We start from the raw sequence: 9,612 nt of genomic DNA on the forward strand, positions 1-9,612 counted from the left end.
TTGTCTATCTCTTCCAAGAAGCAGTTGCTGAAAGAAAGTGAGCCAAGATGCTGGGTACCAATCAAGCTTTATTAAAGGAAAAGAATCTGCTGGGCTGCACTCAAAGTGAGGAGCAGACCAGGGCAACCCTCAAAATGGAAGGCAGAACCAGGTGTGGGGGTAGAAGAGCTTATATAGTGCACCAAGAGCTGGCTGATACCATCAAGGAGCGGCATCATGCTAATGTGGAAACTATGCAACCAGGGTAGAGAATTGCACTCTTGCAGAAACAAAAGGGTTCCTGTTTATGTCAGGAGGCTTCTCATAAAGGGAAGGAGGGAGGGGTTTGGTGCTGGAGTGGAAGACAAGGTCGGCAGCTATTTTGTGCTTATTGTGTGCACAATGGCACCAGTCACGTCCAAAATCCATCATTTCCACCTTTTAAGTTTAAAGAGAATGAAAAGGGGGCAAAGGTCTCATTCTTCTGAAGCTACTTCCTGCTGGAGATGGGCAAAGATATGGAAAAAATAAAAGATTTACATTGGCAGGTAAAACAATTAGGTGGCGGGGTACTGGTTTCATGTGGGGAGGCTGTATTCTTCCAGGGAAGGGTTGATTCTGAGGGGCTGATATCCTCCTCACAGGAGCAATTCGGCAACCTTTTGGTTGGTGAAAGCCTGTATACGTTCCTGCAAGAAATTATAGAAACACCAAAAGAGACAGGGACTAAACAGTAGGCTGAGTCCCAGCACAGTAAGGGGTCCTAGTAGGGGTATAAGCCAGGGTATCCAAGGGTTCAGTGACTGGGGCAACCCCCCAGATGTATTTGTGTTTTGCAACCCTTTGTTGGTGATCAAAGCTTGCCTTTAAATGGTTTAAGTTGTTTTGGAATGCCCCGGACTCATTTATGTAATAACAGCATTCCTCACCCAAGAAAAGGCAGGTGCCTCCCTTCTCGGCTGTAAGGAGGTCAAGGGCCCAACGGTTCTGTAAAGCGACTGTCGTGAGTGAGGTGACCTGTCACTGGAGGGAGGAGATGCTATCTATACTTAGTTCTTCTGAGAGTTTTTGATAGAACTGAGAGGCAAGGCCCACTATGCCAGTCCCAGTTGCAGGAAGGATCCCTGCCCCAATTAAAAAGGGTACAATTAGTGCCCTACAAGAACAGGGGCACTGCCTGGGAGGGAGAGATGGGGTCAAAGTTAACCCTGTCCTGTCTCCATCCCTCCATCTGTCTGGATGGTGATGTCAGGGAGGAGCCAAACATACATGCAAGAAATTGCGTTAGAGGGCAGGCAAGAGAATAACATAGTTTTACAAAGGAAATGTTTTAGGACACGTATGAGGAGGGGGTAAGTGAGTGGTAGATTTGGTGTTAGTGAGGCCGAGTGCGGGCAGGCCCCTCATAACGCTGACAGTCCCCACTGAGGTGAGATTGGAGGAAAGTGAAGAGACGTTTGTGGAAACGTTGCAGGCTGCATGAACAGGGAGGGGGGTGACCACAAAAGGTTTCTCATGAAGTGGGAGACAGATGAGTTGCTCAGAGACCAGTCTGATTCGTTGAGGACTCTATCATCCCCGCGGACCTGGAACCTCCATGTTCCAGGTAAGGGGGAGCATTGAGATAGGAGGAAAAACACGGGAAGATGCAAAGGGAAGCCGGCCTACAAGAGTGAGAGGATAATCGCCTGGGGAAAGATCATTCTTCTTCTGGGACTGGGGGAAGAGAAGAGGTCCTAGTCTTAGGGGTCCTAAAATGGACAAAGTGTAAGGAGATGTTGGGTTGAGGGTTGAGCAGAAGGACCCCTCTGGCTTTGTGTTAACAGATTTTGGGGGGAAAGTCCCAGGTGTTAGTTTTACCAAGGATAAGTGATACCAAGGGGCCTTTCCTGTACTTTTTCTGCCATGGGGGTGGTGAGAAGTACTGTATAAGACCCTTCCCAGCATGGCAAGAGAGGCTTCAGGATTTGGGTTTTAATATACACTTGCTGTCCCGGGCTCAGTTTAAAGTCTGAGGGGGTGATGGAGAAAGGATGTGGTAATAGAAGGTTGTCCTGCTCCCTAAGAAGATCCCTAATGAGCGAAAGAGTAGGGAGAGTCTTGCCTAAAGGTAATGAGCTGGAAGGGAGAGGTGTGAGAGTGAAGGGTCTGCCATACATAAGCTCGAGGGCTGAGGCCTGTGTGCTTGCAGGGGGCAGCCCATAGGCGAGTGACTGGTGGGGAGGCCAAAACAAGGGATGATTTCTGAGGTGAGAGCATGTGTTACTGCTGTAGCATCCTCTGAAGTGCAGGGAAAAGCCTCAATCCATCCTGAAAATGTATCTACTAGGGTTAGAAGATAGCATGTCCTTTTGTGGGGAGGCATGTGAGTAAAGTCAATTTGCCAATCCCGGCCAGGTGTGTACCCTCTGGCCTGGTGGGTTGGAGTAATATAAGGGCTGAAGAAGGTGTAGGAGCAGTTCACAGCTTATATGAACTGAATTATGGAAATCCAAAAGGATTTGCTCAGCTTGTGTGGTAGGGAGAACACAGCAACTGGAGAGAGTATACCAGTTGTCCTTTCTCTGTGCCCCCCAACTGTTGGAGGTATTGTATTTCTTGGGGTGTGTATTGGGATAAGAGCTTAGTGGCCATGAGAAGGACCTGAGCAGGAGAGGAAGAGTGGGGTCCTGGTGATTGAGCAGCCTGTTTTGTGGTTAGATCTGCGAGTTTGTTTCCCTGGGCTATGGAGCCGTTGGAGGTTTAGTGTCCTCTGCAGTGTATAACCACAACCTCCTTTGGGAGTTGTGCAGCCTCAGTAGCTTGTGTTAGATTTATGATGGCATAGCCCACCCAGGGGCAGGCATGGAGGTGGCACTCCCATCTATGAACCATGTAATAGGATGCGGGGAGTTGCGTGGAAAGGGATTGAGAAAGAGGTCTAAAGCCTCCATGCAATTGTGTTTTAAGGGTCATGAGTGTTTGGGGATGAGAGTGGCTGGATTTAAGGGGAGGGCAAGGTTTGAAGGAAAACTAGGAATTCTCAATGAAAGTAAGGTGAGTAAGATGTAGCTGGGAAGGGGAGAGAGTTGACTTGGTCTTATGGCTGAGAAGGTCTTGATCATTTGTTGTCCAAAAGTTAGTTTAAAGCTTTTTAGTGCTAAAAGGGCAGCTGCCGCCAAGACCCATAAACAGGGAGCCCATTCCCAGGCTGTGGATGCAACCAGAGGAAAATATCTCCTGCCTTTTGTCCCAAAACTCTGACTACCAATCCTTGGGTTTTGGTGATGTATAGGATTAAAGGATGAGATAGGTTTGGGGAGGGACAGAGCTGGGGCTGTGAGGAGAGCAGCTTTTAATTGCTGGAAGGGAGAATGAATGGACTTTGTGGGATCTAAAAGAATGGCAGTACCCCCTCTGGCTGCCTCATAAAGTGGTTTTGCTAGCACACCAAAATTAGGAATCCATAGGCAAAGACACCCTGCAAGCCCCAGGAAAGAGAGAATTTCACTCTTTGTGGTAGGAGTAGGGAGTTCAGAAATTAGACTCTTGTAATCCACTGTTATTCCTCTGGTATTGGGGGTGAGGTGAATTTCCAAATAGGCAACTGAAGGAGAGGAAATTTGGGCCTTGCTGGGGGACACTTGATATCCCCTGGAGGCCAGGAAATTAAGGAGAGCAACAGTGTGAGCCCGTGAATCCTGTATCAGGAGGGGATACAAAGGAGGAGGTCATCCACATATTGTATTAAAGTTCTAGAGGTTAGGGGAAGTTCAGATAAGTCTTGAGCTAAGGCCTGGCTGGAAAAGTGGGGGGTATCCCAAAACCCCTGAGGTAGTACTGTCCAAGTAATTTGTTGGGAATGGCGTGTGTCAGGATCAGTCCTGTTCTAAACAGTATGAGCCATTAGGCTTTATAACTGGAAGGATGGGTGTACTAAAAAATGAGTGGGTAGGCTGTAAGAGATGAGAAGAAAGGAGTTTGCGTATGATGGGTTTTAAGCCTATTAGGTGTTTGTTAGTCATGGGGTACTGTGGGGCATCAGGGAACAAAGAGGGGTTCAGCAATTTAACAAGGATAGGGGAATGGTGCATAGTAATGAAGGGAGAGGAAGTGTCCCATACTATAGGATTAACCTTGTCTGAGGGGGAGGGGAAGGTGGAAGCCTCAGGGGCCAGGTCTGGGTACGGATTGTAACAGGAGTATTGTAGCTGGAGTTAAAGTGCTTAGGGTAAGAGTTGCTTTGAATTTGAAAAGAATGTCCGGTCCCAGTAAGGGGGCTGGACATTGAGGCATTATTTAAAATTTGTGTGTGAATTAGGTGTGATGTAGGGTGCAGGAAAGGATTTGAGTGATCCCTGGGTGGTATTCTGATCCCGTGGTCCCTACTATTGTGATAGAGGATGGGGTTGTTGGTCCTGCATATTCAGGAAGGGTAAAGTAAGTGGCCCCTGTATCAATGACAAAAGAGATCAGCTTACCTGCTACAAGGTGAGTTACCCTGGGCTCACATGTGGTGATCTCCATGGAGGCCTTGGGCCCTGGGCATCATCAGTCCTCGTCCTGGGCAAAGCCAAGATGCTTTGGTAGGGATGGCCATGAAGCCAAAGGCTGTAGGTTGGGGACTGGGCCACTCGCTCTCTGGCGAGTGGAGCAGTCAACCCCCCAGTGACCTGGCTGTTTGCAGTTAGGACAGGGCCCAGGAAGGAGCCTGGGATTAGAACAGGCCCATGCCGAGTAGCCCGGCTGACTGCATTTGAAGCAGTTCTTGGGTGGCTTGTCCCTGGAGGCAGCTGGCTTTGGAGTATGTGACCCACGGATGGCATTAGCCAGGAGCTGGTATTTGGCCTGATCTCTTTTAAAATGGTCCTTTTTCTCCTCCTCCTCCTCCCTATTATGAAAAACCTTGAAAGCTGTGTTGAGGAGGTAGTGTAAAAGGGCCATTCCTGCTGGGGAGTTTGGATCTACATATGTGTATTTATGTAAAGCCTCAGACAGGTGGGTTAGGAATTAGTAGCCTTTTGGAGCCCATAAATCAAGTGTGTGATCATGTTATCCCAGAGATCCCGATCCCCATGGCCAGCCTGGTAGTCCCAATTTGGGTCTGTGCAAGGAACAGCAATGGCTCCCACAGGCCAACTATTATTTTGAGCATGTACTTTGTCTGCCTGTTGGGCCACTATCCAGACCTGCTCCCTGTCTTTCAGGGACAGATACATGTCTGGGTCAGTTCCCTCCATCCCAGCCACCTCATGGAGGGGGAATAAAGGAGCTGGAGCTGAGGCGGGGTTGTTACCTGATGAAGGGGAAGGAAGAGAGGAATTGGGTGGCTGAGGATGAGCATCTCAAGACCAGGTATGGGGAAGGGAGGGAAGAGGTAGGGGGTGGGCAGCTGGTAAAGGATTTGGAGAGTAAGGAGGTAATAGAGGTGGCCTGTATGGGAAGCAGAGTAGGCTGACAGATTAAAAGATTAATCTGAGTCCAGAAGGGGAGGTTGGGCATGAGCTAGGAGAATCTGAGACATAGGACAGTTTTGACAGAGAGAACACGTTCAGAGATAGAAAGCGGCCTAACCAGGAATCTCTCTGTCTTGCCATTTCAGAGAGTATCTAAATCAAGAGTGCCATCCTGTGGCCGCTGGGATCCATTGTAACCAGGCATTCGAGTTTTAATGTCTCCTGGAGGCCATGAGGTTGTCCAGGAGACAGCCCAGAGGTGTAGGGTACAGAGTACAGTAGAAAACGAGACATCTAGGTTTGGATTGTGAGGATCCCATTTAGAGGGTGAGAAAGGAAATGGGCAGTCCTCCTAGCAGGGTGCCAACAAAGAGCGTCCTCTTTGCTGTCCACCTTCTTTTCGAGAGAAAAAAGCCATGACCAGCTAATGAAGCATCCTTCAATAGCTGGGGGGCACGAGAAAGGTTTCTTTGGCCAGGTGCCTGGGCTTCAAGAAGGAGAGTGAGTTGGGGGAATCCGAGAGGAGAGAGGACTGACCCACTGACTCACCCTGAATTGAGGCCAATGTTGGATGCATTGGTCTGAAACAGCAAAAAGAAGAGAGTCCCAGAGGCACCCAGTTTCAGCAAGTCCGGGAAGGGTGGCCGAGGGCCAATCAACCCAAGAGAGAGGGGATCATCCAACAACATCGACCCTTCCTGGGTATCGGCACCATAATGAAAGAAAGTGAGCCGAGACGCAGGGTACTGATCAAGCTTTATTAAAGGAAAAGAATCTGCTGGGCTATGCCCAAAGTGGGGGGCAGTCCAGGGCTGCCCTCAAAATGGAGGATAGTACCAGGTGTGGGGGTAGTAGAGCTTAGATAGAACACCAAGGGCTGGCTGATACCATCAAGGAGGGGCATTATGCTATGGAAACTATGCAACCAGAGTGGAGAATTGTGCCCTTGCAAAAGCAAAAGGATTCCTGTTTAAGTCAGGAGGCTTCTTGTAAAGGGAAGGGGGGAGGGGCTTGGTGCTGGAGTGGAAGACACGCTTATTGTGTGCACAATGGCGCCAGTCATGTCCAAAATCCATCAGTTGCCAAGACAAAATTAGATGTGCAAGAGATTTATTGTGGAAACACCATGAGGAGAAAGGGGGAGGGAATCCAGAGATAGCTGGGAGAGCCATAGCTCGAATTCCTGTGAAGGAGAAATAGAAGGAAGTGGGCAAGTCTTACGGATTACCAAGCCTCACAGTAGGAAAAAGATGGCTAAGTGATGTTCACTTGAGCAAACTTTAATAAAAGAACTATTTACAAAGATGTGTGCAGGGTACGGGGAAACCACAAGGGAAGGTGCAAGATCTTAGTATAGTGCAGGTATGATACTGGGATGGAAATAAAATTCCTTTACAAGTTAAAATGGAATAAATTAATACATAAAAGGAGTCTTTGAGTCAGTAGGATTAGTCCACGCTTATTCTGCAGGAAATGAATAAACACCTGACCTCACTCTTTTTCTCCTGTTTCTTGCTTTTGCTTTCAATGAGCCAGACCTCACAGGAAGCAAGAGGGCTGCAGAGGCCCACGTTGTAGTTTTTATAGATTGGTCTTGCAGGGCATATGGCAGGGTAGAGAAAGGTGGAGCACAGACATGAGAAAAGAATGTCAACTAACAGATATAAAGAGGAAAGACAGAATTAGAAAACCACTCTTTTGTAGCCAATTAATAATTGGTTCAAGCAGGCAATACATACTAAAATAATCAGGTGAAAATGATAGAAGGTAGGATGGTCAAATAGTTTCCAAGATTCATGCTTCAAAGTACTTATTAATTAAAAAGGGAGAAGAGGTCCCTTTACAAGGGAGAAATCTGGTCGAACCACTTAACCAAATCACAAAACAGCATTTCAATATGGGCACTCTGACATCACGCACTTCCCGACGTGAGGCACCGAGATGAACACGCATCACCTGTGCAGATTTCTTCCCCAACGTTCTATATGAATCTAGTTATGAGGAATCCAAATTTCAGGACATTCTACAAAGCCTGTATTCTTCAAAGAATATCAATGACATGAAAGACACAGGGTGAGAGAACCATTTGAGATGAAGACTGAACAGATAAGAAACTAAGTACCGTGCATGATCTTTGATTAGATCATGAATGAAAAACAAAACCCAGAGTCATTTTAGTTAATATTATTGTATCAAGATTGATTACATTTTGTAAACATGAAGAGCTGATTATCCTGATTTGATCACCAGATATTGTAGGCATGTATTGAAAAGCAGTTTTCTACCCCACAAACACATATAATCAATTGTCTTTCAAAAAAAATAAATATTATTGTCTCGATGTTAAATTTTATGGATGTGATAATGATATTGTGTTTAATATTTGTTCTTAGGAAATCTTGCTAAATTTTTTTAAGACCGAATAGGGGTGGGTGTGCATATATTCAATTAAGGTTCACTTAAATGGAATATTCATATATTTTCCCTTCTTTAATCTCAGCACTATTGACACATTGGACTAGATAATTCTTTGTTTTGGGGGGCTATCCTATACATGAGAGGATGTCTACCAGCAACCCTGGTCTCCACCCAGTAGATGTGTGTAGCATCCCCACCCCCACTGTCAGAACAATCGAAAATACCTCCTGACATTGCCATATGTCCACCGGGAGAGGAGTGCAAAATCTCCACTGACATATGTGTATCTATATCTACAACTATCTCTATATCTGCATAGAATATATAGAGTATATATCTGTATAGAGAAAAGAATATAGATATATGGTAAATAGATCAAAAAATATTAACAATTAGGCATTAATAAATATAGCAGAAGGAGGTGTGAGTGTTCATTATATTATTCTTTCCAAAATTCCTCATATTTAAAAATTTTACAATAAAATTGGGAAAAATAAAAACAAATTGAATTAATCCACTCATGAATAAAAATTCTCATTCAAATAGGAATAGACAGGAACTCTCTCAAATGGCGAAAGACTGAATGATTTCCCTTTAAAAACAGGAACAAGGCAAGATACCTACTCTCACCACTTTTCTTCACTATTGTACTGAGGGGTTAAGGAAGTTCAATGAGGTTAAAAAAAAAAGAAAGAAAGAAAAGAAAAGAAATAAAAAGTATACAGAGCATATAGATTGAAAATGAAGAAAAATGTCTTTATCCTCAGATAACGTGATTGTATATGTTCAATACAATACTGAATAAAAATGGTGACCATATATATCTTACTTGTTCCTGTTCTTAAGGGGAAATTATTCAGTTTTTCACCATTCAAGGGAGTTCCAATCTATTCCTACTTGAATGAGAGTTTTTATTATGAGTAGATTTTTTAAAAAAATTTATGCACCTACTAAGATGATTGTATGATTATTTTTTAATCTTTTTCTTTGGGGGGCAAGGGAGGTACACAGATCAAGTTTATTTGGTGAATGATGACGGCAAATGTCATCCAATTTGGACAAGATGAGAAGGGTGCTGTGACAAGAGAGCCAAGGAAGCCTTTGGGTCTGGATGCAAAAAGTCTCACAGGGAAAGGCACAGGGCTCTGGGGACACTGGTAATGTCCTCAGCCATTCAGCACCATATGGATGAGCTCTTCGTCGTTGATACAACCATTACTGTTCTCACGCCCTGCCACCAACATCTCTCCTTCTTCCTCTGTCATCTTCTCATCCAGCATGACAAGGGCATGCTGGATTTCAGCACCCATTATGGGGCCATTCCCTTCCTTGTCAAACACCTGAAGATCTTCAACATAATCCTCATAAATGCCCTGGTCTTTGTTCTTGGCGACAGTCTGCAGCACGGACAAGAAGCTCAAAGTCCAGCACCTTCACATTCATCTCACCACTCTTGGGGCTCCCCAGGACCTTGAGTACCTTGGTCTTAGTTGGGTCCCTCATTGTGGCTGTGCAGGATCTTGCCATCACCTGTTTGGTCAAACAGCTGGAAGGCCTCCTTGAATTGGGCAGTCTGTCCCTTGGTGAAATCACACATCTTGACTGCTCAGCTCTGAGGGACCTTTTCCTTCAGTAATAGCCTATTTTTAATTGTTAATATGGTGAGTTACATTAATTAATCTTCAGACGTTAAATCAGCCTTCCATTTCTGTGATAAATGCAACTTAAGTATGTGTTAAGGGTCTACTGAGTGTATTTTGCATCTCAGACATTGTTGTTT

General features: G+C 45.4%; 1 pseudogene; it reads right to left on the reverse strand.

The window, feature by feature from the left end:
• Positions 1 to 8,998: 8,998 nt before the first annotated feature.
• On the reverse strand, positions 8,999 to 9,429 carry LOC134381218 (myosin light polypeptide 6-like; annotated as a pseudogene).
• Positions 9,430 to 9,612: the final 183 nt, after the last annotated feature.

Source organism: Cynocephalus volans, chromosome 6 (genome assembly GCF_027409185.1).
Source record: "Cynocephalus volans isolate mCynVol1 chromosome 6, mCynVol1.pri, whole genome shotgun sequence".
Classification (NCBI taxonomy): Eukaryota; Metazoa; Chordata; class Mammalia; order Dermoptera; family Cynocephalidae; genus Cynocephalus; species Cynocephalus volans.